Source organism: Pseudophryne corroboree, unplaced genomic scaffold (assembly GCF_028390025.1).
Source record: "Pseudophryne corroboree isolate aPseCor3 unplaced genomic scaffold, aPseCor3.hap2 scaffold_1164, whole genome shotgun sequence".
NCBI classification, from domain to species: Eukaryota; Metazoa; Chordata; class Amphibia; order Anura; family Myobatrachidae; genus Pseudophryne; species Pseudophryne corroboree.
The window spans coordinates 24,277-49,585 of NW_026967789.1; the positions used below are offsets into that span (position 1 = coordinate 24,277).

At 50.0% G+C, this 25,309-nt stretch overlaps 32 non-coding genes and 4 pseudogenes across 32 annotated transcripts; 3 read left to right on the forward strand and 33 right to left on the reverse strand.

Moving 5' to 3' along the window:
• The first annotated feature begins 44 nt into the window (after positions 1-44).
• Positions 45-207, forward strand: LOC134990371 (U1 spliceosomal RNA). The gene has a single exon (XR_010195201.1). It is a non-coding gene; the product is annotated as a U1 spliceosomal RNA (small nuclear RNA).
• Positions 208-1,035: 828 nt separating this feature from the next.
• On the reverse strand, positions 1,036-1,198 carry LOC134990364 (U1 spliceosomal RNA). Its single transcript, XR_010195193.1, has one exon. It is a non-coding gene; the product is annotated as a U1 spliceosomal RNA (small nuclear RNA).
• A 152-nt stretch (positions 1,199-1,350) lies between these two features.
• Positions 1,351-1,514, reverse strand: LOC134990437 (U1 spliceosomal RNA). Its single transcript, XR_010195255.1, has one exon. It is a non-coding gene; the product is annotated as a U1 spliceosomal RNA (small nuclear RNA).
• Positions 1,515-2,188: 674 nt separating this feature from the next.
• Positions 2,189-2,351, reverse strand: LOC134990465 (U1 spliceosomal RNA). The gene has a single exon (XR_010195281.1). It is a non-coding gene; the product is annotated as a U1 spliceosomal RNA (small nuclear RNA).
• A 142-nt stretch (positions 2,352-2,493) lies between these two features.
• LOC134990443 (U1 spliceosomal RNA) lies at positions 2,494-2,657 on the reverse strand. The gene has a single exon (XR_010195260.1). It is a non-coding gene; the product is annotated as a U1 spliceosomal RNA (small nuclear RNA).
• Positions 2,658-3,331: 674 nt separating this feature from the next.
• Positions 3,332-3,494, reverse strand: LOC134990392 (U1 spliceosomal RNA). Its single transcript, XR_010195217.1, has one exon. It is a non-coding gene; the product is annotated as a U1 spliceosomal RNA (small nuclear RNA).
• Positions 3,495-3,646: 152 nt separating this feature from the next.
• LOC134990457 (U1 spliceosomal RNA) lies at positions 3,647-3,810 on the reverse strand. Its single transcript, XR_010195273.1, has one exon. It is a non-coding gene; the product is annotated as a U1 spliceosomal RNA (small nuclear RNA).
• A 698-nt stretch (positions 3,811-4,508) lies between these two features.
• LOC134990401 (U1 spliceosomal RNA) lies at positions 4,509-4,644 on the reverse strand (annotated as a pseudogene).
• Positions 4,645-4,796: 152 nt separating this feature from the next.
• LOC134990446 (U1 spliceosomal RNA) lies at positions 4,797-4,960 on the reverse strand. Its single transcript, XR_010195263.1, has one exon. It is a non-coding gene; the product is annotated as a U1 spliceosomal RNA (small nuclear RNA).
• A 674-nt stretch (positions 4,961-5,634) lies between these two features.
• On the reverse strand, positions 5,635-5,797 carry LOC134990381 (U1 spliceosomal RNA). The gene has a single exon (XR_010195210.1). It is a non-coding gene; the product is annotated as a U1 spliceosomal RNA (small nuclear RNA).
• Positions 5,798-5,949: 152 nt separating this feature from the next.
• On the reverse strand, positions 5,950-6,113 carry LOC134990422 (U1 spliceosomal RNA). The gene has a single exon (XR_010195240.1). It is a non-coding gene; the product is annotated as a U1 spliceosomal RNA (small nuclear RNA).
• A 674-nt stretch (positions 6,114-6,787) lies between these two features.
• Positions 6,788-6,950, reverse strand: LOC134990369 (U1 spliceosomal RNA). The gene has a single exon (XR_010195199.1). It is a non-coding gene; the product is annotated as a U1 spliceosomal RNA (small nuclear RNA).
• Positions 6,951-7,102: 152 nt separating this feature from the next.
• On the reverse strand, positions 7,103-7,266 carry LOC134990433 (U1 spliceosomal RNA). The gene has a single exon (XR_010195251.1). It is a non-coding gene; the product is annotated as a U1 spliceosomal RNA (small nuclear RNA).
• A 698-nt stretch (positions 7,267-7,964) lies between these two features.
• Positions 7,965-8,100, reverse strand: LOC134990390 (U1 spliceosomal RNA; annotated as a pseudogene).
• Positions 8,101-8,252: 152 nt separating this feature from the next.
• LOC134990431 (U1 spliceosomal RNA) lies at positions 8,253-8,416 on the reverse strand. The gene has a single exon (XR_010195249.1). It is a non-coding gene; the product is annotated as a U1 spliceosomal RNA (small nuclear RNA).
• A 3,239-nt stretch (positions 8,417-11,655) lies between these two features.
• On the reverse strand, positions 11,656-11,819 carry LOC134990359 (U1 spliceosomal RNA). Its single transcript, XR_010195189.1, has one exon. It is a non-coding gene; the product is annotated as a U1 spliceosomal RNA (small nuclear RNA).
• Positions 11,820-12,493: 674 nt separating this feature from the next.
• Positions 12,494-12,656, reverse strand: LOC134990462 (U1 spliceosomal RNA). Its single transcript, XR_010195278.1, has one exon. It is a non-coding gene; the product is annotated as a U1 spliceosomal RNA (small nuclear RNA).
• A 468-nt stretch (positions 12,657-13,124) lies between these two features.
• Positions 13,125-13,287, forward strand: LOC134990372 (U1 spliceosomal RNA). The gene has a single exon (XR_010195202.1). It is a non-coding gene; the product is annotated as a U1 spliceosomal RNA (small nuclear RNA).
• Positions 13,288-14,115: 828 nt separating this feature from the next.
• LOC134990365 (U1 spliceosomal RNA) lies at positions 14,116-14,278 on the reverse strand. The gene has a single exon (XR_010195194.1). It is a non-coding gene; the product is annotated as a U1 spliceosomal RNA (small nuclear RNA).
• Positions 14,279-14,430: 152 nt separating this feature from the next.
• Positions 14,431-14,594, reverse strand: LOC134990449 (U1 spliceosomal RNA). The gene has a single exon (XR_010195266.1). It is a non-coding gene; the product is annotated as a U1 spliceosomal RNA (small nuclear RNA).
• A 674-nt stretch (positions 14,595-15,268) lies between these two features.
• On the reverse strand, positions 15,269-15,431 carry LOC134990463 (U1 spliceosomal RNA). Its single transcript, XR_010195279.1, has one exon. It is a non-coding gene; the product is annotated as a U1 spliceosomal RNA (small nuclear RNA).
• Positions 15,432-15,899: 468 nt separating this feature from the next.
• LOC134990373 (U1 spliceosomal RNA) lies at positions 15,900-16,062 on the forward strand. The gene has a single exon (XR_010195203.1). It is a non-coding gene; the product is annotated as a U1 spliceosomal RNA (small nuclear RNA).
• Positions 16,063-16,890: 828 nt separating this feature from the next.
• Positions 16,891-17,053, reverse strand: LOC134990367 (U1 spliceosomal RNA). The gene has a single exon (XR_010195197.1). It is a non-coding gene; the product is annotated as a U1 spliceosomal RNA (small nuclear RNA).
• A 152-nt stretch (positions 17,054-17,205) lies between these two features.
• LOC134990461 (U1 spliceosomal RNA) lies at positions 17,206-17,369 on the reverse strand. Its single transcript, XR_010195277.1, has one exon. It is a non-coding gene; the product is annotated as a U1 spliceosomal RNA (small nuclear RNA).
• A 674-nt stretch (positions 17,370-18,043) lies between these two features.
• On the reverse strand, positions 18,044-18,206 carry LOC134990466 (U1 spliceosomal RNA). The gene has a single exon (XR_010195282.1). It is a non-coding gene; the product is annotated as a U1 spliceosomal RNA (small nuclear RNA).
• Positions 18,207-18,348: 142 nt separating this feature from the next.
• On the reverse strand, positions 18,349-18,512 carry LOC134990456 (U1 spliceosomal RNA). Its single transcript, XR_010195272.1, has one exon. It is a non-coding gene; the product is annotated as a U1 spliceosomal RNA (small nuclear RNA).
• Positions 18,513-19,186: 674 nt separating this feature from the next.
• Positions 19,187-19,349, reverse strand: LOC134990393 (U1 spliceosomal RNA). The gene has a single exon (XR_010195218.1). It is a non-coding gene; the product is annotated as a U1 spliceosomal RNA (small nuclear RNA).
• A 152-nt stretch (positions 19,350-19,501) lies between these two features.
• Positions 19,502-19,665, reverse strand: LOC134990458 (U1 spliceosomal RNA). Its single transcript, XR_010195274.1, has one exon. It is a non-coding gene; the product is annotated as a U1 spliceosomal RNA (small nuclear RNA).
• A 698-nt stretch (positions 19,666-20,363) lies between these two features.
• On the reverse strand, positions 20,364-20,499 carry LOC134990402 (U1 spliceosomal RNA; annotated as a pseudogene).
• A 152-nt stretch (positions 20,500-20,651) lies between these two features.
• LOC134990447 (U1 spliceosomal RNA) lies at positions 20,652-20,815 on the reverse strand. Its single transcript, XR_010195264.1, has one exon. It is a non-coding gene; the product is annotated as a U1 spliceosomal RNA (small nuclear RNA).
• A 674-nt stretch (positions 20,816-21,489) lies between these two features.
• On the reverse strand, positions 21,490-21,652 carry LOC134990382 (U1 spliceosomal RNA). Its single transcript, XR_010195211.1, has one exon. It is a non-coding gene; the product is annotated as a U1 spliceosomal RNA (small nuclear RNA).
• Positions 21,653-21,804: 152 nt separating this feature from the next.
• Positions 21,805-21,968, reverse strand: LOC134990423 (U1 spliceosomal RNA). The gene has a single exon (XR_010195241.1). It is a non-coding gene; the product is annotated as a U1 spliceosomal RNA (small nuclear RNA).
• Positions 21,969-22,642: 674 nt separating this feature from the next.
• LOC134990370 (U1 spliceosomal RNA) lies at positions 22,643-22,805 on the reverse strand. The gene has a single exon (XR_010195200.1). It is a non-coding gene; the product is annotated as a U1 spliceosomal RNA (small nuclear RNA).
• A 152-nt stretch (positions 22,806-22,957) lies between these two features.
• On the reverse strand, positions 22,958-23,121 carry LOC134990434 (U1 spliceosomal RNA). The gene has a single exon (XR_010195252.1). It is a non-coding gene; the product is annotated as a U1 spliceosomal RNA (small nuclear RNA).
• Positions 23,122-23,819: 698 nt separating this feature from the next.
• LOC134990391 (U1 spliceosomal RNA) lies at positions 23,820-23,955 on the reverse strand (annotated as a pseudogene).
• A 152-nt stretch (positions 23,956-24,107) lies between these two features.
• On the reverse strand, positions 24,108-24,271 carry LOC134990432 (U1 spliceosomal RNA). Its single transcript, XR_010195250.1, has one exon. It is a non-coding gene; the product is annotated as a U1 spliceosomal RNA (small nuclear RNA).
• Between the last annotated feature and the right edge of the window lie 1,038 nt (positions 24,272-25,309).

Below are 25,309 nucleotides of genomic sequence, written 5' to 3' on the forward strand. Positions count from 1 at the left end.
GGGGGGTGCCCGAGCAGCGACCCTCCCCAGCTCTAGCCCAACTCCTACTTACCTGCCAGGTGAGATACTATGATCATGAAGGTGCTTCTCCCAGGGCAAGGCTCACCCATTGCACTCTGGGTGTGCAGCCCCTGCGATTTCCCCAAATGTGGGAAACTTGACTGCATAATTTGTGTTTCCCCTGGTCGGCTCTCGTATAATTCAGATCTCTTTGTCTCAGATCTCTCTCCAGCCTAGTTTGCTGTCTGTTTCCACTTCTCTTTTCTTCAGCCGCTCCCTTCTATACCCTTGTGCACTATCCTGACTTCTCCTCCCGTCTGCTTACTTTGTGCCTTCCAATGCACAATGCAAACTACAGGTAGTGCTGCAGGGCCCACACCCTTTTACTTGCCTTACAGAGCAGCTCTGGAGCTGTTACAGTGCCCAGCTGCTGCAAGAAATCTGCTTGAATGCTTCAGGGGATGGGACATGGCCAACATGAGCCCCACACCAAAGGAGGGTGGAGCAGAAGGCTGACTAATACTGAAGCACCCCCAAACAACAAACCAAATGCAACAACTAGTGCAAGCATTCCTGGGGGAAGGCCTGCCGCAGATGGATTTGCATATGGTGATGTCATCCAAGCAGTGGGTCAAAGTTGGCTTCAACCCTCGTCTGCATATGAAAACAGAAAAGGGGCGTGCAGGGCATGGTGGCCTTTTGCGGCGCTTGACCGACCCCTAGTTTGCATTAAACACCTCCACCCTCCTTCGGTGTGGGGCTCATGTTGGCTATGCCCCAGCCCCTGAAGCATTCAAGCTGATTTCTTGCAGCAGCTGGGCACTTTAACAGCTCCAGAGCTGCTCTGTAAGGCAAGTAAAAGGGTGTGGGCCCTGCAGCACTACCTGTAGTTTGCATTGTGCATTGGAAGGCACAAAGTAAGCAGACGGGAGGAGAAGTCAGGATAGTGCACAAGGGTATAGAAGGGAGCGGCTGAAGAAAAGAGAAGTGGAAACAGACAGCAAACTAGGCTGGAGAGAGACCTGAGACAAAGAGATCTGAATTATACGAGAGCCGACCAGGGGAAACACAAATTATGCAGTCAAGTTTCCCACATTTGGGGAAATCGCAGGAGCAGCACACCCAGAGTGCAATGGGTGAGCCTTGCCCTGGGAGAAGCACCTTCATGATCATAGTATCTCACCTGGCAGGTAAGTAGGAGTTGGGCTAGAGCTGGGGAGGGTCGCTGCTCGGGTACCCCCCTGTCAAGTGAAGGAGATCCAACTGAGGCAGCACAAGGGAACTCTCGAAAGAAGAACAAGGCAAGAGGAAAATCTGAGACAAAGAAATCTGACTTTTACCAGAGCTGACCAGAGGAAAGCACAAACACAGTCCCCCACTACCACAAATAATGCAGTTGAGTTTCCCACATTTGGGGAAATCACAGGGGTCAGCATACCCAAAATGCAATGAATGAACCTCACCCTGGGAGAACAATCTTCATGACCATGGTATCTCCTATGCAAAATAAGTATGATTTGGAATAGGGCTGGGGAGGGCCGCTGCTCATGCACATCTCTGTCAAGTAAAGGATATTCAACTGAGGCAGCACAAGGGAACTCTCATCTGGGGACAACAACTGCAGGGAGAACACATATTTTCAGATGAACATGGGAGGGCAGAAGGCTGCCTAATACTGAAGCACCCCCAAACAACAAACCAAATGCAACAACTAGTGCAAGCATTCCTGGGGGAAGTTCTGCAGAAGACGGATTTGCATACGGTGATGTCATACAAGCAGTGGGTCAAAGTTGGCTTCAACCCTCATCTGCATATGAAAAGAGAAAAGGGGCGTGCAGGGCATGGCGGCCTTTTGCGGTGCTTGGATGACCCCTAGTTCGCATTAAACACCTCCACCCTCCTTTGGTGTGGGGCTCATGTTGGCCATGCCCCATCCCCTGAAGCATTCAAGCAGATTTCTTGCAGCAGCTGGGCACTGTAACAGCTCCAGAGCTGCTCTGTAAGGCAAGTAAAAGGGTGTGGGCCCTGCAGCACTACCTGTAGTTTGCATTGTGCATTGGAAGGCACAAAGTAAGCAGACGGGAGGAGAAGTCAGGATAGTGCACAAGGGTATAGAAGGGAGCGGCTGAAGAAAAGAGAAGTGGAAACAGACAGCAAACTAGGCTGGAGAGAGACCTGAGACAAAGAGATCTGAATTATACGAGAGCCGACCAGGGGAAACACAAATTATGCAGTCAAGTTTCCCACATTTGGGGAAATCGCAGGGGCAGCACACCCAGAGTGCAATGGGTGAGCCTTGCCCTGGGAGAAGCACCTTCATGATCATAGTATCTCACCTGGCAGGTAAGTAGGAGTTGGGCTAGAGCTGGGGAGGGTCTCTGCTCGGGCACCCCCCTGTCAAGTGAAGGAGATCCAACTGAGGCAGCACAAGGGAACTCTCAAAAGAAGAACAAGGCTCTGAAACAAAGAAATCTGACTTTTACCAGAGCTGACCAGAGGAAAACACAAACACAGTCCCCCACTACCACAAATAAAGCAGTCGAGTTTCCCACATTTGGGGAAATCACAGGGGTCAGCATACCCAGAATGCAATGAATGAACCTCACCCTGGGAGAATAATCTTCATGACCATGGTATCTCCTATGCAAAATAAGTATGATTTGGGATAGAGCTGGGGAGGGCCGCTGCTCAGGCACATCTCTGTCAAGTTAAGGAGATTCAACTGAGGCAGCACAAGGGAACTCTCATCTAGGGACAACAACTGCAGGGAGAACACATATTTTCAGATGAACATGGGAGGGCAGACGGCTGCCTAATACTGAAGCACCCCCAAACAACAAACCAAATGCAACAACTAGTGCAAGCATTCCTGGGGGAAGGCCTGCCGCAGAGGGATTTGCATATGGTGATGTCATCCAAGCAGTGGGTCAAAGTTGGCTTCAACCCTCGTCTGCATATGAAAAGAGAAAAGGGGCGTGCAGGGCATGGTGGCCTTTTGCGGCGCTTGGCTGACCCCTAGTTTGCATTAAACACCTCCACCCTCCTTTGGTGTGGGGCTCATGTTGGCTATGCCCCAGCCCCTGAAGCATTCAAGCTGATTTCTTGCAGCAGCTGGGCACTGTAACAGCTCCAGAGCTGCTCTGTAAGGCAAGTAAAAGGGTCTGGGCCCTGCAGCACTACCTGTAGATCGCATTGTGCGTTGGAAGGCACAAAGTAAGCAGACAGGAGGAGAAGTCAGGATAGTGCGCAAGGGCATAGAAGGGAGCGGCTCAAGAAAAGAGAAGTGGAAACAGACAGCAAACTAGGCTGGAGAGAGACCTGAGACAAAGAGATCTGAATTATACGAGAGCCGACCAGGGGAAACACAAATTATGCAGTCAAGTTTCCCACATTTAGGGAAATCGCAGGGGCAGCACACCCAGAGTGCAATGGGTGAGCCTTGCCCTGGGAGAAGCACCTTCATAATCATAGTATCTCACCTGGCAGGTAAGTAGGAGTTGGGCTAGAGCTGGGGAGGGTCGCTGTTCGGGCACCCCCCTGTCAAGTGAAAGAGATCCAACTGAGGTAGCACAAGGGAACTCTCGAAAGAAGAACAAGGCTAGAGGAAGATCTGAGACAAAGAAATCTGACTTTTTCCAGAGCTGACCAGAGGAAAGCACAAACACAGTCCCCCACTACCACAAATAATGCTGTCGAGTTTCCCAAATTTGGGGAAATCACAGGGGTCAGCATACCCAGAATGCAATGAATGAACCTCACCTTGGGAGAACAATCTTCATGACCATGGTATCGCCTATGCAAAATAAGTATGATTTGGGATAGGGCTGGGGAGGGCCGCTGCTCAGGCACATCTCTGTCAAGTAAAGGAGATTCAACTGAGGCAGCACAAGGGAACTCTCATCTTGGGACAACAACTGCAGGGAGAACATATATTTTCAGATGAACATGGGAGGGCAGAAGGCTGCCTAATACTGAAGCACCCCCAAACAACAAACCAAATGCAACAACTAGTGCAAGCATTCCTGGGGGAAGGCCTGCAGCAGATGGATTTGCATATGGTGATGTCATCCAAGCAGTGGGTCAAAGTTGGCTTCAACCCTCGTCTGCATATGAAAAGAGAAAAGGGGCGTGCAGGGCATGGCGGCCTTTTGCAGCGCTTGGATGACCCCTAGTTCGCATTACACACCTCCACCCTCCTTCGGTGTGGGGCTCATGTTGGCTATGCCCCAGCCCCTGAAGCATTCAAGCTGATTTCTTGCAGCAGCTGGGCACTGTAACTGCTCCAGAGCTACTCTGTAAGGCAAGTAAAAGGGTGTGGGCCCTGCAGCACTACCTGTAGTTCGCATTGTGCGTTGGAAGGCACGAAGTAAGCAGACGGGAGAAGTCAGGATAGTGCGCAAGGGCATAGAAGGGAGCGGCTCAAGAAAAGAGAAGTGGAAACAGACAGCAAACTAGGCTGGAGAGAGACCTGAGACAAAGAGATCTGAATTATACGAGAGCCGACGAGGGGAAACACAAATTATGCAGTCACGTTTCCCACATTTGGGGAAATCGCAGGAGCAGCACACCCAGAGTGCAATGGTTGAGCCTTGCCCTGGGAGAAGCACCTTCATGATCATAGTATCTCACCTGGCAGGTAAGTAGGAGTTGGGCTAGAGCTGGGGAGGGTCGCTGCTCGGGTTCCCCCCTGTGAAGTGAAGGAGATCCAACTGAGGCAGCACCAGGGAACTCTCGAAAGAAGAACAAGGCTAGAGGAAGATCTGAGACAAAGAAATCTGACTTTTACCAGAGCTGACCAGAGGAAAGCACAAACACAGTCTCCCACTACCACAAATAATGCAGTCAAGTTTCCCACATTTGGGGAAATCACAGGGGTCAGCATACCCAAAATGCAATGAATGAACCTCACCCTGGGAGAAAAATCTTCATGACCATGGTATCTCCTATGCAAAATAAGTATGATTTGGAATAGGGCTGGGGAGGGCCGCTGCTCATGCACATCTCTGTCAAGTAAAGGAGATTCAACTGAGGCAGCACAAGGGAACTCTCATCTTGGGACAACAACTGCAGGGAGAACATATATTTTCAGATGAACATGGGAGGGCAGAGGACTGCCTAATACTGAAGCACCCCCAAACAACAAACCAAATGCAACAACTAGTGCAAGCATTCCTGGGGGAAGGCCTGCCGCAGATGGATTTGCATATGGTGATGTCATCCAAGCAGTGGGTCAAAGTTGGCTTCAACCCTCGTCTGCATATGAAAAGAGAAAAGGGGCGTGCAGGGCATGGTGGCCTTTTGCGGCGCTTGGCTGACCCCTAGTTTGCATTAAACACCTCCACCCTCCTTTGGTGTGGGGCTCATGTTGGCTATGCCCCAGCCCCTGAAGCATTCAAGCTGATTTCTTGCAGCAGCTGGGCACTGTAACAGCTCCAGAGCTGCTCTGTAAGGCAAGTAAAAGGGTGTGGGCCCTGCAGCACTACCTGTAGTTCGCATTGTGCGTTGGAAGGCACAAAGTAAGCAGACAGGAGGAGAAGTCAGGATAGTGCGCAAGGGCATAGAAGTAAGCGGCTCAAGAAAAGAGAAGTGGAAACAGACAGCAAACTAGGCTGGAGAGAGACCTGAGACAAAGAGATCTGAATTATACGAGAGCCGACCAGGGGAAACACAAATTATACAGTCAAGTTTCCCACATTTGGGGAAATCGCAGGAGCAGCACACCCAGAGTGCAATGGGTTAGCCTTGCCCTGGGAGAAGCACCTTCATGATCATAGTATCTCACCTGGCAGGTAAGTAGGAGTTGGGCTAGAGCTGGGGAGGGTCGCTGCTAGGGTACCCCCCTGTAAAGTGAAGGAGATCCAATTAAGGCAGCACAAGGGAACTCTCGAAAGAAGAACAAGGCTAGAGGAAAATCTGAGACAAAGAAATCTGACTTTTACCAGAGCTGACCAGAGGAAAGCACAAACACAGTCCCCCACTACCACAAATAATGCAGTTGAGTTTCCCACATTTGGGGAAATCACAGGGGTCAGCATACCCAAAATGCAATGAATGAACCTCACCCTGGGAGAAAAATCTTCATGACCATGGTATCTCCTATGCAAAATAAGTATGATTTGGAATAGGGCTGGGGAGGGCCGCTGCTCATGCACATCTCTGTCAAGTAAAGGAGATTTAACTGAGGCAGCACAAGGGAACTCTCATCTGGGGACAACAACTGCAGGGAGAACACATATTTTCAGATGAACATGGGAGGGCAGAAGGCTGCCTAATACTGAAGCACCCCCAAACAACAAACCAAATGCAACAACTAGTGCAAGCATTCCTGGGGGAAGTTCTGCAGAAGACGGATTTGCATACGGTGATGTCATCCAAGCAGTGGGTCAAAGTTGGCTTCAACCCTCATCTGCATATGAAAAGAGAAAAGGGGCGTGCAGGGCATGGCGGCCTTTTGCGGTGCTTGGATGACCCCTAGTTCGCATTAAACACCTCCACCCTCCTTTGGTGTGGGGCTCATGTTGGCCATGCCCCATCCCCTGGAGCATTCAAGCTGATTTCTTGCAGCAGCTGGGCACTGTAACAGCTCCAGAGCTGCTCTGTAAGGCAAGTAAAAGGGTGTGGGCCCTGCAGCACTACCTGTAGTTTGCATTGTGCATTGGAAGGCACAAAGTAAGCAGACGGGAGGAGAAGTCAGGATAGTGCACAAGGGTATAGAAGGGAGCGGCTGAAGAAAAGAGAAGTGGAAACAGACAGCAAACTAGGCTGGAGAGAGACCTGAGACAAAGAGATCTGAATTATACGAGAGCCGACCAAGGGAAACACAAATTATGCAGTCAAGTTTCCCACATTTGGGGAAATCGCAGGGGCAGCACACCCAGAGTGCAATGGGTGAGCCTTGCCCTGGGAGAAGCACCTTCATGATCATAGTATCTCACCTGGCAGGTAAGTAGGAGTTGGGCTAGAGCTGGGGAGGGTCGCTGTTCGGGCACCCCCCTGTCAAGTGAAAGAGATCCAACTGAGGCAGCACAAGGGAACTCTCGAAAGAAGAACAAGGCTAGAGGAAGATCTGAGACAAAGAAATCTGACTTTTTCCAGAGCTGGCCAGAGGAAAGCACAAACACAGTCCCCCACTACCACAAATAATGCAGTCGAGTTTCCCACATTTGGGGAAATCACAGGGGTCAGCATACCCAGAATGCAATGAATGAACCTCACCCTGGGAGAACAATCTTCATGACCATGGTATCGCCTATGCAAAATAAGTATGATTTGGGATAGGGCTGGGGAGGGCCGCTGCTCAGGCACATCTCTGTCAAGTAAAGGAGATTCAACTGAGGCAGCACAAGGGAACTCTCATCTGGGGACAACAACTGCAGGGAGAACACATATTTTCAGATGAACATGTGAGGGCAGAAGGCTGCCTAATACTGAAGCACCCCCAAACAACAAACCAAATGCAACAACTAGTGCAAGCATTCCTGGGGGAAGGCCTGCAGCAGATGGATTTGCATATGGTGATGTCATCCAAGCAGTGGGTCAAAGTTGGCTTCAACCCTCGTCTGCATATGAAAAGAGAAAAGGGGCGTGCAGGGCATGGCGGCCTTTTGCAGCGCTTGGATGACCCCTAGTTTGCATTACACACCTCCTCCCTCCTTCGGTGTGGGGCTCATGTTGGCTATGCCCCAGCCCCTGAAGCATTAAAGCTGATTTCTTGCAGCAGCTGGGCACTGTAACTGCTCCAGAGCTACTCTGTAAGGCAAGTAAAAGGGTGTGGGCCCTGCAGCACTACCTGTAGTTCGCATTGTGCGTTGGAAGGCACGAAGTAAGCAGACGGGAGAAGTCAGGATAGTGCGCAAGGGCATAGAAGGGAGCGGCTCAAGAAAAGAGAAGTGGAAACAGACAGCAAACTAGGCTGGAGAGAGACCTGAGACAAAGAGATCTGAATTATACGAGAGCCGACGAGGGGAAACACAAATTATGCAGTCAAGTTTCCCACATTTGGGGAAATCGCAGGAGCAGCACACCCAGAGTGCAATGGTTGAGCCTTGCCCTGGGAGAAGCACCTTCATGATCATAGTATCTCACCTGGCAGGTAAGTAGGAGTTGGGCTAGAGCTGGGGAGGGTCGCTGCTCGGGTTCCCCCCTGTGAAGTGAAGGAGATCCAACTGAAGCAGCACCAGGGAACTCTCGAAAGAAGAACAAGGCTAGAGGAAGATCTGAGACAAAGAAATCTGACTTTTACCAGAGCTGACCAGAGGAAAGCACAAACACAGTCCCCCACTACCACAAATAATGCAGTCGAGTTTCCCACATTTGGGAAAATCACAGGGGTCAGCATACCCAGAATGCAATGAATGAACCTAACCCTGGGAGAACAATCTTCATGACCATGGTATCTCCTATGCAAAATAAGTATGATTTGGGATAGGGCTGGTGAGGGCCGCTGCTCAGGCACATCTCTGTCAAGTAAAGGAGATTCAACTGAGGCAGCACAAGGGAACTCTCATCTGGGGACAACAACTGCAGGGAGACCACATCTTTTCAGATGAACATGGGAGGGCGAAGGCTGCCTAATACTGAAGCACCATCAAATATCAAACCATGGCCCTCATTCCGAGTTGATCGCTCGCAAGGCGATTTTAGCAGAGTTACACACGCTAAGCCGCCGCCTACTGGGAGTGAATCTTAGCTTCTTAAAATTGCGACCGATGTATTCGCAATATTGCGATTACAAACTACTTAGCAGTTTCAGAGTAGCTTCAGACTTACTCTGCATCTGCGATCAGTTCAGTGCTTGTCGTTCCTGGTTTGACGTCACAAACACTCCCAGAGTTCGCCCAGACACTCCCCCGTTTCTCCGGCCACTCCTGCGTTTTTTCCGGAAACTGTAGCGTTTTTTCCCACACGCCCATAAAACGGCCTGTTTCCGCCCAGTAACACCTATTTCCTGTCAATCACATTACGATCGCCGGAGCGAAGAAAAATCCGTGAGTAAAAATACTTTCTTCATTGTAAAATTACTTGGCGCAGTCGCAGTGCGAATATTGCGCATGCGTACTAAGCAGAATTTCACTGCGATGCGATGAAATTTACAGAGCGAACGACTCGGAATGAGGGCCCATATGCAACAACTAGTACAAGCACTCCTGGGGGAAGGTCTGCAGCAGACGGATTTGCATACGGTGATGTAAATCCAAGCAGTGGGCTAAAGTTGACTGGAACCCTCATCTGCATATGAAAAGAGAAAAGGGGCATGCAGGGCATGGCGGCCTTTTGCAGTGCTTGGATGACCCCTAGTTCGCATTAAACACCCCCACCCTCCTTTGGTGTGGGGCTCATGTTGGCCATGCCCCATCCCCTGATGCATTCAAGCTGATTTCTTGCAGCAGCTGGGCACTGTAACAGCTCCAGAGCTGTTCTGTAAGGCAAGTAAAAGTGTGTGGGCCCTGCAGCACCACCTGTTGTTCGCATTGTGCGTTGGAAGGCACAAATTAAGCAGACGGGAGGAGAAGTCAGGATAGTGCGCAAGGGCATTCTTTTCTCTTAGTCCGGGGGCAAGGCTTCAAAATGGGGTCTGCAATGGAGGAGACACAGGGGGCGTGGTCACAGCAGCTTTTCTCTACAGTCTGCACCAGCAGGAGCCTACACCATTTTTTATGATCACGCTGAACTGCAGTGCGACTGCAATTACAGCATGGTCAAGAAGGGAGGCGTCATGCTGGGTGGCCATGCCCTGTCACTGTGCAGGAGCCAGCACCGCTCACACACTAGTCCCCGGGTGCAGCCCCCAACCCCCGGGACACCCGGAGCAACAAAATGTAGATTCAGGCCACCAGGCCACGCCCCTACCTATGAAACCATGCCTCCTTTTTACCATTGCGCTGTTTATCTGCGCGCACTGCATTACAATCTCCCTCGCCACCTCTCTGGGTGTCACCAGTGATAGTGACACCTCTGCCATGCTTGTAGCAGCTGGTCCTAAGATCTACGCCTCAAGCCCTGAGTGTTTGCCCTTGTGACTTGTTGATCATCATAGCGAAGCAGATGCTTACAGAAAACTGCAGGGGCTTAGATTGAAAATAAAAACAATTGATGGGTATAAGGTAGAGAGGAGTGGGTTCGGTTCTCCGAGAACCGAATTCCCCACGAACTCCACGTGGTTTACATTGGTCCGAGGCAGGCTCGGTTGTTCCTGCCTGACTCGGAAAACCTGAACAAGGGAAAATGTCATCATCCCGCTGTCAGATTCTCGTGAGATTCGGATTCCATATAAAGAGCTGCGCGTTGCTGCCATTTTTACTCGTGCATTGAAGAGAGAGCGGAGAGGACGTGGCTATGTTCTCTCAGTGGAAATCTCAATATCAGTGCTCAGTATCAGTGGTTACTTATTGCTGCTCAGTAATACTAGTAGTGTGTCTCTCCTGCTCAGTGTCAGTTCTCAGTAGTATCCTCATCAGTGCTCAGTATCACTGCTCATTGTCTTGTGCTGCATTGTGGTGCTCAGCATACTACAGTACATTACTAATAGTCCAGTGCTGCATCTTGCTGCTCAGTGTCAGTTCTAGTATCCTCATCAGTGCTCACTATCACTGCTCATTGCATTGTGGTGTTCTGTATACTACAGTAACATAGTAATATAGTATATATAGAGGAGCGGGTTCGGTTCTCCGAGAACCGAATTCCCGACGAACTCCACGTGGTTTACACTGGTCCGAGGCAGGCTCGGTTGTTCCTGCCTGACTCGGAAAACCTGAACAAGGGAAAATGTCATCATCCCGCTGTCGGATTCTCGCGAGATTCGGATTCCATATAAAGAGCTGCGCGTTGCCGCCATTTTTACTCGTGCATTGAAGAGAGAGCGGAGAGGACGTGGCTATGTTCTCTCAGTGGAAATCTCAATATCAGTGCTCAGTATCAGTGGTTACTTATTGCTGCTCAGTAATACTAGTAGTGTGTCTCTCCTGCTCAGTGTCAGTTCTCAGTAGTATCCTCATCAGTGCTCAGTATCACTGCTCATTGTCTTGTGCTGCATTGTGGTGCTCAGCATACTACAGTACATTACTAATAGTCCAGTGCTGCATCTTGCTGCTCAGTGTCAGTTCTAGTATCCTCATCAGTGCTCACTATCACTGCTCATTACATTGTGGTGTTCTGTATACTACAGTAACATAGTAATATAGTAACATATGGTAACATAGTTTTTGAGGTTGAATAGAGGCAAATTGCCCATCGTGTTCAACCTGTTTTAAGTTGTGATGATTCTACATACTTTCTGAATAATGTTTTATGACTAGTTAGCTACTATAACTCATGTTACCCCCGGATTAACCATGTTGATATTTTAAGTATTATAACCTTGGATAGCTTTTTCATTCAGAAATGTATCCATTCCTTTTTTAAATCCAATTACAGAGTCCGCCATTACCACCTTCCCTGGCAGGGAATTCCACATCCTGATTGCCCTAACAGTGAAGATCATAGTATCTCACCTGGCAGGTAAGTAGGAGTTGGGCTAGAGCTGTGGAGGATTGCTGCTCGGGCACCCCCTGTCAAGTGAAGGAGATCCAACTGAGGCAGCACAAGGGAACTCTCGAAAGAAGAACAAGGCTAGAGGAAGATCTGAGACAAAGAAATCTGACTTTTACCAGAGCTGACCAGAGGAAAGCACAAACACAGTCCCCCACTACCACAAATAATGCAGTCGAGTTTCCCACATTTGGGGAAATCACAGGGGTCAGCATACCCAGAGTGCAATGAATGAACCTCACCCTGGGAGAACAATCTTCATGACCATGGTATCTCCTATGCAAAATAAGTATGATTTGGGATAGGGCTGGGGAGGGCCGCTGCTCAGGCACATCTCTGTCAAGTAAAGGAGATTCAACTGAGGCAGCACAAGGGAACTCTCATCTGGGGACAACAACTGCAGGGAGAACACATATTTTCAGATGAACATGGGAGGGCAGAAGGCTGCCTAATACTGAAGCACCCCCAAACAACAAACCAAATGCAACTACTAGTGCAAGCATTCCTGGGGGAAGGCCTGCAGCAGACGGATTTGCATATGGTGATGTCATCCAAGCAGTGGGTCAAAGTTGGCTTCAACCCTCGTCTGCATATGAAAATAAAAAAGGGGTGTGCAGGGCATGGCTGCCTTTTGCGGCGCTTGGATGACCCCTAGTTCGCATTAAACACCTCCACCCTCCTTCGGTGTGGGGCTCATGTTGGCTATGCCCCAGCCCCTGAAGCATTCAAGCTGATTTCTTGCAGCAGCTGGGCACTGTAACAGCTCCAGAGCTGCTCTGTAAAGCAAGTAAAAGGGTGTGGGCCCTGCAGCACTACCTGTAGTTTGCATTGTGCATTGGAAGGCACAAAGTAAGCAGACGGGAGGAGAAGTCAGGATAGTGCACAAGGGTATAGAAGGGAGCGGCTGAAGAAAAGAGAAGTGGAAACAGACAGCAAACTAGGCTGGAGAGAGATCTGAGACAAAGAGATCTGAATTATACGATAGCCGACCAGGGGAAACACAAATTATGCAGTCAAGTTTCCCACATTTGGGGAAATCGCAGGGGCAGCACACCCAGAGTGCAATGGGTGAGCCTTGCCCTGGGAGAAGCACCTTCATGATCATAGTATCTCACCTGGCAGGTAAGTATGAGTTGGGCTAGAGCTGGGGAGGGTCGCTGCTCGGGCACCCCCCTGTTAAGTGAAGGAGATCCAACTGAGGCAGCACAAGGGAACTCTCAAAAGAAGAACAAGGCTAGAGGAAGATCTGAAACAAAGAAATCTGACTTTTACCAGAGCTGACCAGAAGAAAACACAAACACAGTCCCCCACTACCACAAATAAAGCAGTCGAGGTGAGGTTCATTCATTGCATTTTGGGTATGCTGACCCCTGTGATTTCCCCAAATGTGGGAAACTCGACTGCTTTATTTGTGGTAGTGGGGGACTGTGTTTGTGTTTTCTTCTGGTCAGCTCTGGTAAAAGTCAGATTTCTTTGTTTCAGATCTTCCTCTAGCCTTGTTCTTCTTTTGAGAGTTCCCTTGTGCTGCCTCAGTTGGATCTCCTTCACTTAACAGGGGGGTGCCCGAGCAGCGACCCTCCCCAGCTCTAGCCCAACTCCTACTTACCTGCCAGGTGAGATACTATGATCATGAAGGTGCTTCTCCCAGGGCAAGGCTCACCCATTGCACTCTGGGTGTGCAGCCCCTGCGATTTCCCCAAATGTGGGAAACTTGACTGCATAATTTGTGTTTCCCCTGGTCGGCTCTCGTATAATTCAGATCTCTTTGTCTCAGATCTCTCTCCAGCCTAGTTTGCTGTCTGTTTCCACTTCTCTTTTCTTCAGCCGCTCCCTTCTATACCCTTGTGCACTATCCTGACTTCTCCTCCCGTCTGCTTACTTTGTGCCTTCCAATGCACAATGCAAACTACAGGTAGTGCTGCAGGGCCCACACCCTTTTACTTGCCTTACAGAGCAGCTCTGGAGCTGTTACAGTGCCCAGCTGCTGCAAGAAATCTGCTTGAATGCTTCAGGGGATGGGACATGGCCAACATGAGCCCCACACCAAAGGAGGGTGGAGCAGAAGGCTGACTAATACTGAAGCACCCCCAAACAACAAACCAAATGCAACAACTAGTGCAAGCATTCCTGGGGGAAGGCCTGCCGCAGATGGATTTGCATATGGTGATGTCATCCAAGCAGTGGGTCAAAGTTGGCTTCAACCCTCGTCTGCATATGAAAACAGAAAAGGGGCGTGCAGGGCATGGTGGCCTTTTGCGGCGCTTGACCGACCCCTAGTTTGCATTAAACACCTCCACCCTCCTTCGGTGTGGGGCTCATGTTGGCTATGCCCCAGCCCCTGAAGCATTCAAGCTGATTTCTTGCAGCAGCTGGGCACTTTAACAGCTCCAGAGCTGCTCTGTAAGGCAAGTAAAAGGGTGTGGGCCCTGCAGCACTACCTGTAGTTTGCATTGTGCATTGGAAGGCACAAAGTAAGCAGACGGGAGGAGAAGTCAGGATAGTGCACAAGGGTATAGAAGGGAGCGGCTGAAGAAAAGAGAAGTGGAAACAGACAGCAAACTAGGCTGGAGAGAGACCTGAGACAAAGAGATCTGAATTATACGAGAGCCGACCAGGGGAAACACAAATTATGCAGTCAAGTTTCCCACATTTGGGGAAATCGCAGGAGCAGCACACCCAGAGTGCAATGGGTGAGCCTTGCCCTGGGAGAAGCACCTTCATGATCATAGTATCTCACCTGGCAGGTAAGTAGGAGTTGGGCTAGAGCTGGGGAGGGTCGCTGCTCGGGTACCCCCCTGTCAAGTGAAGGAGATCCAACTGAGGCAGCACAAGGGAACTCTCGAAAGAAGAACAAGGCAAGAGGAAAATCTGAGACAAAGAAATCTGACTTTTACCAGAGCTGACCAGAGGAAAGCACAAACACAGTCCCCCACTACCACAAATAATGCAGTTGAGTTTCCCACATTTGGGGAAATCACAGGGGTCAGCATACCCAAAATGCAATGAATGAACCTCACCCTGGGAGAACAATCTTCATGACCATGGTATCTCCTATGCAAAATAAGTATGATTTGGAATAGGGCTGGGGAGGGCCGCTGCTCATGCACATCTCTGTCAAGTAAAGGAGATTCAACTGAGGCAGCACAAGGGAACTCTCATCTGGGGACAACAACTGCAGGGAGAACACATATTTTCAGATGAACATGGGAGGGCAGAAGGCTGCCTAATACTGAAGCACCCCCAAACAACAAACCAAATGCAACTACTAGTGCAAGCATTCCTGGGGGAAGGCCTGCAGCAGACGGATTTGCATATGGTGATGTCATCCAAGCAGTGGGTCAAAGTTGGCTTCAACCCTCGTCTGCATATGAAAATAAAAAAGGGGTGTGCAGGGCATGGCTGCCTTTTGCGGCGCTTGGATGACCCCTAGTTCGCATTAAACACCTCCACCCTCCTTCGGTGTGGGGCTCATGTTGGCTATGCCCCAGCCCCTGAAGCATTCAAGCTGATTTCTTGCAGCAGCTGGGCACTGTAACAGCTCCAGAGCTGCTCTGTAAAGCAAGTAAAAGGGTGTGGGCCCTGCAGCACTACCTGTAGTTTGCATTGTGCATTGGAAGGCACAAAGTAAGCAGACGGGAGGAGAAGTCAGGATAGTGCACAAGGGTATAGAAGGGAGCGGCTGAAGAAAAGAGAAGTGGAAACAGACAGCAAACTAGGCTGGAGAGAGATCTGAGACAAAGAGATCTGAATTATACGATAGCCGACCAGGGGAAACACAAATTATGCAGTCAAGTTTCCCACATTTGGGGAAATCGCAGGGGCAGCACACCCAGAGTGCAATGGGTGAGCCTTGCCCTGGGAGAAGCACCTTCATGATCATAGTATCTCACCTGGCAGGTAAGTATGAGTTGGGCTAGAGCTGGGGAGGGTCGCTGCTCGGGCACCCCCCTGTTAAGTGAAGGAGATCCAACTGAGGCAGCACAAGGGAACTCTCAAAAGAAGAACAAGGCTAGAGGAAGATCTGAAACAAAGAAATCTGACTTTTACCAGAGCTGACCAGAAGAAAACACAAACACAGTCCCCCACTACCACAAATAAAGCAGTCGAGGTGAGGTTCATTCATTGCATTTTGGGTATGCTGACCCCTGTGATTTCCCCAAATGTGGGAAACTCGACTGCTTTATTTGTGGTAGTGGGGGACTGTGTTTGTGTTTTCTTCTGGTCAGCTCTGGTAAAAGTCAGATTTCTTTGTTTCAGATCTTCCTCTAGCCTTGTTCTTCTTTTGAGAGTTCCCTTGTGCTGCCTCAGTTGGATCTCCTTCACTTAACAGGGGGGTGCCCGAGCAGCGACCCTCCCCAGCTCTAGCCCAACTCCTACTTACCTGCCAGGTGAGATACTATGATCATGAAGGTGCTTCTCCCAGGGCAAGGCTCACCCATTGCACTCTGGGTGTGCAGCCCCTGCGATTTCCCCAAATGTGGGAAACTTGACTGCATAATTTGTGTTTCCCCTGGTCGGCTCTCGTATAATTCAGATCTCTTTGTCTCAGATCTCTCTCCAGCCTAGTTTGCTGTCTGTTTCCACTTCTCTTTTCTTCAGCCGCTCCCTTCTATACCCTTGTGCACTATCCTGACTTCTCCTCCCGTCTGCTTACTTTGTGCCTTCCAATGCACAATGCAAACTACAGGTAGTGCTGCAGGGCCCACACCCTTTTACTTGCCTTACAGAGCAGCTCTGGAGCTGTTACAGTGCCCAGCTGCTGCAAGAAATCTGCTTGAATGCTTCAGGGGATGGGACATGGCCAACATGAGCCCCACACCAAAGGAGGGTGGAGCAGAAGGCTGACTAATACTGAAGCACCCCCAAACAACAAACCAAATGCAACAACTAGTGCAAGCATTCCTGGGGGAAGGCCTGCCGCAGATGGATTTGCATATGGTGATGTCATCCAAGCAGTGGGTCAAAGTTGGCTTCAACCCTCGTCTGCATATGAAAACAGAAAAGGGGCGTGCAGGGCATGGTGGCCTTTTGCGGCGCTTGACCGACCCCTAGTTTGCATTAAACACCTCCACCCTCCTTCGGTGTGGGGCTCATGTTGGCTATGCCCCAGCCCCTGAAGCATTCAAGCTGATTTCTTGCAGCAGCTGGGCACTTTAACAGCTCCAGAGCTGCTCTGTAAGGCAAGTAAAAGGGTGTGGGCCCTGCAGCACTACCTGTAGTTTGCATTGTGCATTGGAAGGCACAAAGTAAGCAGACGGGAGGAGAAGTCAGGATAGTGCACAAGGGTATAGAAGGGAGCGGCTGAAGAAAAGAGAAGTGGAAACAGACAGCAAACTAGGCTGGAGAGAGACCTGAGACAAAGAGATCTGAATTATACGAGAGCCGACCAGGGGAAACACAAATTATGCAGTCAAGTTTCCCACATTTGGGGAAATCGCAGGAGCAGCACACCCAGAGTGCAATGGGTGAGCCTTGCCCTGGGAGAAGCACCTTCATGATCATAGTATCTCACCTGGCAGGTAAGTAGGAGTTGGGCTAGAGCTGGGGAGGGTCGCTGCTCGGGTACCCCCCTGTCAAGTGAAGGAGATCCAACTGAGGCAGCACAAGGGAACTCTCGAAAGAAGAACAAGGCAAGAGGAAAATCTGAGACAAAGAAATCTGACTTTTACCAGAGCTGACCAGAGGAAAGCACAAACACAGTCCCCCACTACCACAAATAATGCAGTTGAGTTTCCCACATTTGGGGAAATCACAGGGGTCAGCATACCCAAAATGCAATGAATGAACCTCACCCTGGGAGAACAATCTTCATGACCATGGTATCTCCTATGCAAAATAAGTATGATTTGGAATAGGGCTGGGGAGGGCCGCTGCTCATGCACATCTCTGTCAAGTAAAGGAGATTCAACTGAGGCAGCACAAGGGAACTCTCATCTGGGGACAACAACTGCAGGGAGAACACATATTTTCAGATGAACATGGGAGGGCAGAAGGCTGCCTAATACTGAAGCACCCCCAAACAACAAACCAAATGCAACAACTAGTGCAAGCATTCCTGGGGGAAGTTCTGCAGAAGACGGATTTGCATACGGTGATGTCATACAAGCAGTGGGTCAAAGTTGGCTTCAACCCTCATCTGCATATGAAAAGAGAAAAGGGGCGTGCAGGGCATGGCGGCCTTTTGCGGTGCTTGGATGACCCCTAGTTCGCATTAAACACCTCCACCCTCCTTTGGTGTGGGGCTCATGTTGGCCATGCCCCATCCCCTGAAGCATTCAAGCAGATTTCTTGCAGCAGCTGGGCACTGTAACAGCTCCAGAGCTGCTCTGTAAGGCAAGTAAAAGGGTGTGGGCCCTGCAGCACTACCTGTAGTTTGCATTGTGCATTGGAAGGCACAAAGTAAGCAGACGGGAGGAGAAGTCAGGATAGTGCACAAGGGTATAGAAGGGAGCGGCTGAAGAAAAGAGAAGTGGAAACAGACAGCAAACTAGGCTGGAGAGAGACCTGAGACAAAGAGATCTGAATTATACGAGAGCCGACCAGGGGAAACACAAATTATGCAGTCAAGTTTCCCACATTTGGGGAAATCGCAGGGGCAGCACACCCAGAGTGCAATGGGTGAGCCTTGCCCTGGGAGAAGCACCTTCATGATCATAGTATCTCACCTGGCAGGTAAGTAGGAGTTGGGCTAGAGCTGGGGAGGGTCTCTGCTCGGGCACCCCCCTGTCAAGTGAAGGAGATCCAACTGAGGCAGCACAAGGGAACTCTCAAAAGAAGAACAAGGCTCTGAAACAAAGAAATCTGACTTTTACCAGAGCTGACCAGAGGAAAACACAAACACAGTCACCCACTACCACAAATAAAGCAGTCGAGTTTCCCACATTTGGGGAAATCACAGGGGTCAGCATACCCAGAATGCAATGAATGAACCTCACCCTGGGAGAATAATCTTCATGACCATGGTATCTCCTATGCAAAATAAGTATGATTTGGGATAGAGCTGGGGAGGGCCGCTGCTCAGGCACATCTCTGTCAAGTTAAGGAGATTCAACTGAGGCAGCACAAGGGAACTCTCATCTAGGGACAACAACTGCAGGGAGAACACATATTTTCAGATGAACATGGGAGGGCAGACGGCTGCCTAATACTGAAGCACCCCCAAACAACAAACCAAATGCAACAACTAGTGCAAGCATTCCTGGGGGAAGGCCTGCCGCAGAGGGATTTGCATATGGTGATGTCATCCAAGCAGTGGGTCAAAGTTGGCTTCAACCCTCGTCTGCATATGAAAAGAGAAAAGGGGCGTGCAGGGCATGGTGGCCTTTTGCGGCGCTTGGCTGACCCCTAGTTTGCATTAAACACCTCCACCCTCCTTTGGTGTGGGGCTCATGTTGGCTATGCCCCAGCCCCTGAAGCATTCAAGCTGATTTCTTGCAGCAGCTGGGCACTGTAACAGCTCCAGAGCTGCTCTGTAAGGCAAGTAAAAGGGTCTGGGCCCTGCAGCACTACCTGTAGATCGCATTGTGCGTTGGAAGGCACAAAGTAAGCAGACAGGAGGAGAAGTCAGGATAGTGCGCAAGGGCATAGAAGGGAGCGGCTCAAGAAAAGAGAAGTGGAAACAGACAGCAAACTAGGCTGGAGAGAGACCTGAGACAAAGAGATCTGAATTATACGAGAGCCGACCAGGGGAAACACAAATTATGCAGTCAAGTTTCCCACATTTAGGGAAATCGCAGGGGCAGCACACCCAGAGTGCAATGGGTGAGCCTTGCCCTGGGAGAAGCACCTTCATAATCATAGTATCTCACCTGGCAGGTAAGTAGGAGTTGGGCTAGAGCTGGGGAGGGTCGCTGTTCGGGCACCCCCCTGTCAAGTGAAAGAGATCCAACTGAGGTAGCACAAGGGAACTCTCGAAAGAAGAACAAGGCTAGAGGAAGATCTGAGACAAAGAAATCTGACTTTTTCCAGAGCTGACCAGAGGAAAGCACAAACACAGTCCCCCACTACCACAAATAATGCTGTCGAGTTTCCCAAATTTGGGGAAATCACAGGGGTCAGCATACCCAGAATGCAATGAATGAACCTCACCTTGGGAGAACAATCTTCATGACCATGGTATCGCCTATGCAAAATAAGTATGATTTGGGATAGGGCTGGGGAGGGCCGCTGCTCAGGCACATCTCTGTCAAGTAAAGGAGATTCAACTGAGGCAGCACAAGGGAACTCTCATCTTGGGACAACAACTGCAGGGAGAACATATATTTTCAGATGAACATGGGAGGGCAGAAGGCTGCCTAATACTGAAGCACCCCCAAACAACAAACCAAATGCAACAACTAGTGCAAGCATTCCTGGGGGAAGGCCTGCAGCAGATGGATTTGCATATGGTGATGTCATCCAAGCAGTGGGTCAAAGTTGGCTTCAACCCTCGTCTGCATATGAAAAGAGAAAAGGGGCGTGCAGGGCATGGCGGCCTTTTGCAGCGCTTGGATGACCCCTAGTTCGCATTACACACCTCCACCCTCCTTCGGTGTGGGGCTCATGTTGGCTATGCCCCAGCCCCTGAAGCATTCAAGCTGATTTCTTGCAGCAGCTGGGCACTGTAACTGCTCCAGAGCTACTCTGTAAGGCAAGTAAAAGGGTGTGGGCCCTGCAGCACTACCTGTAGTTCGCATTGTGCGTTGGAAGGCACGAAGTAAGCAGATGGGAGAAGTCAGGATAGTGCGCAAGGGCATAGAAGGGAGCGGCTCAAGAAAAGAGAAGTGGAAACAGACAGCAAACTAGGCTGGAGAGAGACCTGAGACAAAGAGATCTGAATTATACGAGAGCCGACGAGGGGAAACACAAATTATGCAGTCACGTTTCCCACATTTGGGGAAATCGCAGGAGCAGCACACCCAGAGTGCAATGGTTGAGCCTTGCCCTGGGAGAAGCACCTTCATGATCATAGTATCTCACCTGGCAGGTAAGTAGGAGTTGGGCTAGAGCTGGGGAGGGTCGCTGCTCGGGTTCCCCCCTGTGAAGTGAAGGAGATCCAACTGAGGCAGCACCAGGGAACTCTCGAAAGAAGAACAAGGCTAGAGGAAGATCTGAGACAAAGAAATCTGACTTTTACCAGAGCTGACCAGAGGAAAGCACAAACACAGTCTCCCACTACCACAAATAATGCAGTCAAGTTTCCCACATTTGGGGAAATCACAGGGGTCAGCATACCCAAAATGCAATGAATGAACCTCACCCTGGGAGAAAAATCTTCATGACCATGGTATCTCCTATGCAAAATAAGTATGATTTGGAATAGGGCTGGGGAGGGCCGCTGCTCATGCACATCTCTGTCAAGTAAAGGAGATTCAACTGAGGCAGCACAAGGGAACTCTCATCTTGGGACAACAACTGCAGGGAGAACATATATTTTCAGATGAACATGGGAGGGCAGAGGACTGCCTAATACTGAAGCACCCCCAAACAACAAACCAAATGCAACAACTAGTGCAAGCATTCCTGGGGGAAGGCCTGCCGCAGATGGATTTGCATATGGTGATGTCATCCAAGCAGTGGGTCAAAGTTGGCTTCAACCCTCGTCTGCATATGAAAAGAGAAAAGGGGCGTGCAGGGCATGGTGGCCTTTTGCGGCGCTTGGCTGACCCCTAGTTTGCATTAAACACCTCCACCCTCCTTTGGTGTGGGGCTCATGTTGGCTATGCCCCAGCCCCTGAAGCATTCAAGCTGATTTCTTGCAGCAGCTGGGCACTGTAACAGCTCCAGAGCTGCTCTGTAAGGCAAGTAAAAGGGTGTGGGCCCTGCAGCACTACCTGTAGTTCGCATTGTGCGTTGGAAGGCACAAAGTAAGCAGACAGGAGGAGAAGTCAGGATAGTGCGCAAGGGCATAGAAGTAAGCGGCTCAAGAAAAGAGAAGTGGAAACAGACAGCAAACTAGGCTGGAGAGAGACCTGAGACAAAGAGATCTGAATTATACGAGAGCCGACCAGGGGAAACACAAATTATACAGTCAAGTTTCCCACATTTGGGGAAATCGCAGGAGCAGCACACCCAGAGTGCAATGGGTTAGCCTTGCCCTGGGAGAAGCACCTTCATGATCATAGTATCTCACCTGGCAGGTAAGTAGGAGTTGGGCTAGAGCTGGGGAGGGTCGCTGCTAGGGTACCCCCCTGTAAAGTGAAGGAGATCCAATTAAGGCAGCACAAGGGAACTCTCGAAAGAAGAACAAGGCTAGAGGAAAATCTGAGACAAAGAAATCTGACTTTTACCAGAGCTGACCAGAGGAAAGCACAAACACAGTCCCCCACTACCACAAATAATGCAGTTGAGTTTCCCACATTTGGGGAAATCACAGGGGTCAGCATACCCAAAATGCAATGAATGAACCTCACCCTGGGAGAAAAATCTTCATGACCATGGTATCTCCTATGCAAAATAAGTATGATTTGGAATAGGGCTGGGGAGGGCCGCTGCTCATGCACATCTCTGTCAAGTAAAGGAGATTTAACTGAGGCAGCACAAGGGAACTCTCATCTGGGGACAACAACTGCAGGGAGAACACATATTTTCAGATGAACATGGGAGGGCAGAAGGCTGCCTAATACTGAAGCACCCCCAAACAACAAACCAAATGCAACAACTAGTGCAAGCATTCCTGGGGGAAGTTCTGCAGAAGACGGATTTGCATACGGTGATGTCATCCAAGCAGTGGGTCAAAGTTGGCTTCAACCCTCATCTGCATATGAAAAGAGAAAAGGGGCGTGCAGGGCATGGCGGCCTTTTGCGGTGCTTGGATGACCCCTAGTTCGCATTAAACACCTCCACCCTCCTTTGGTGTGGGGCTCATGTTGGCCATGCCCCATCCCCTGGAGCATTCAAGCTGATTTCTTGCAGCAGCTGGGCACTGTAACAGCTCCAGAGCTGCTCTGTAAGGCAAGTAAAAGGGTGTGGGCCCTGCAGCACTACCTGTAGTTTGCATTGTGCATTGGAAGGCACAAAGTAAGCAGACGGGAGGAGAAGTCAGGATAGTGCACAAGGGTATAGAAGGGAGCGGCTGAAGAAAAGAGAAGTGGAAACAGACAGCAAACTAGGCTGGAGAGAGACCTGAGACAAAGAGATCTGAATTATACGAGAGCCGACCAAGGGAAACACAAATTATGCAGTCAAGTTTCCCACATTTGGGGAAATCGCAGGGGCAGCACACCCAGAGTGCAATGGGTGAGCCTTGCCCTGGGAGAAGCACCTTCATGATCATAGTATCTCACCTGGCAGGTAAGTAGGAGTTGGGCTAGAGCTGGGGAGGGTCGCTGTTCGGGCACCCCCCTGTCAAGTGAAAGAGATCCAACTGAGGCAGCACAAGGGAACTCTCGAAAGAAGAACAAGGCTAGAGGAAGATCTGAGACAAAGAAATCTGACTTTTTCCAGAGCTGGCCAGAGGAAAGCACAAACACAGTCCCCCACTACCACAAATAATGCAGTCGAGTTTCCCACATTTGGGGAAATCACAGGGGTCAGCATACCCAGAATGCAATGAATGAACCTCACCCTGGGAGAACAATCTTCATGACCATGGTATCGCCTATGCAAAATAAGTATGATTTGGGATAGGGCTGGGGAGGGCCGCTGCTCAGGCACATCTCTGTCAAGTAAAGGAGATTCAACTGAGGCAGCACAAGGGAACTCTCATCTGGGGACAACAACTGCAGGGAGAACACATATTTTCAGATGAACATGTGAGGGCAGAAGGCTGCCTAATACTGAAGCACCCCCAAACAACAAACCAAATGCAACAACTAGTGCAAGCATTCCTGGGGGAAGGCCTGCAGCAGATGGATTTGCATATGGTGATGTCATCCAAGCAGTGGGTCAAAGTTGGCTTCAACCCTCGTCTGCATATGAAAAGAGAAAAGGGGCGTGCAGGGCATGGCGGCCTTTTGCAGCGCTTGGATGACCCCTAGTTTGCATTACACACCTCCTCCCTCCTTCGGTGTGGGGCTCATGTTGGCTATGCCCCAGCCCCTGAAGCATTAAAGCTGATTTCTTGCAGCAGCTGGGCACTGTAACTGCTCCAGAGCTACTCTGTAAGGCAAGTAAAAGGGTGTGGGCCCTGCAGCACTACCTGTAGTTCGCATTGTGCGTTGGAAGGCACGAAGTAAGCAGACGGGAGAAGTCAGGATAGTGCGCAAGGGCATAGAAGGGAGCGGCTCAAGAAAAGAGAAGTGGAAACAGACAGCAAACTAGGCTGGAGAGAGACCTGAGACAAAGAGATCTGAATTATACGAGAGCCGACGAGGGGAAACACAAATTATGCAGTCAAGTTTCCCACATTTGGGGAAATCGCAGGAGCAGCACACCCAGAGTGCAATGGTTGAGCCTTGCCCTGGGAGAAGCACCTTCATGATCATAGTATCTCACCTGGCAGGTAAGTAGGAGTTGGGCTAGAGCTGGGGAGGGTCGCTGCTCGGGTTCCCCCCTGTGAAGTGAAGGAGATCCAACTGAAGCAGCACCAGGGAACTCTCGAAAGAAGAACAAGGCTAGAGGAAGATCTGAGACAAAGAAATCTGACTTTTACCAGAGCTGACCAGAGGAAAGCACAAACACAGTCCCCCACTACCACAAATAATGCAGTCGAGTTTCCCACATTTGGGAAAATCACAGGGGTCAGCATACCCAGAATGCAATGAATGAACCTAACCCTGGGAGAACAATCTTCATGACCATGGTATCTCCTATGCAAAATAAGTATGATTTGGGATAGGGCTGGTGAGGGCCGCTGCTCAGGCACATCTCTGTCAAGTAAAGGAGATTCAACTGAGGCAGCACAAGGGAACTCTCATCTGGGGACAACAACTGCAGGGAGACCACATCTTTTCAGATGAACATGGGAGGGCGAAGGCTGCCTAATACTGAAGCACCATCAAATATCAAACCATGGCCCTCATTCCGAGTTGATCGCTCGCAAGGCGATTTTAGCAGAGTTACACACGCTAAGCCGCCGCCTACTGGGAGTGAATCTTAGCTTCTTAAAATTGCGACCGATGTATTCGCAATATTGCGATTACAAACTACTTAGCAGTTTCAGAGTAGCTTCAGACTTACTCTGCATCTGCGATCAGTTCAGTGCTTGTCGTTCCTGGTTTGACGTCACAAACACTCCCAGAGTTCGCCCAGACACTCCCCCGTTTCTCCGGCCACTCCTGCGTTTTTTCCGGAAACTGTAGCGTTTTTTCCCACACGCCCATAAAACGGCCTGTTTCCGCCCAGTAACACCCATTTCCTGTCAATCACATTACGATCGCCGGAGCGAAGAAAAATCCGTGAGTAAAAATACTTTCTTCATTGTAAAATTACTTGGCGCAGTCGCAGTGCGAATATTGCGCATGCGTACTAAGCAGAATTTCACTGCGATGCGATGAAATTTACAGAGCGAACGACTCGGAATGAGGGCCCATATGCAACAACTAGTACAAGCACTCCTGGGGGAAGGTCTGCAGCAGACGGATTTGCATACGGTGATGTAAATCCAAGCAGTGGGCTAAAGTTGACTGGAACCCTCATCTGCATATGAAAAGAGAAAAGGGGCATGCAGGGCATGGCGGCCTTTTGCAGTGCTTGGATGACCCCTAGTTCGCATTAAACACCCCCACCCTCCTTTGGTGTGGGGCTCATGTTGGCCATGCCCCATCCCCTGATGCATTCAAGCTGATTTCTTGCAGCAGCTGGGCACTGTAACAGCTCCAGAGCTGTTCTGTAAGGCAAGTAAAAGTGTGTGGGCCCTGCAGCA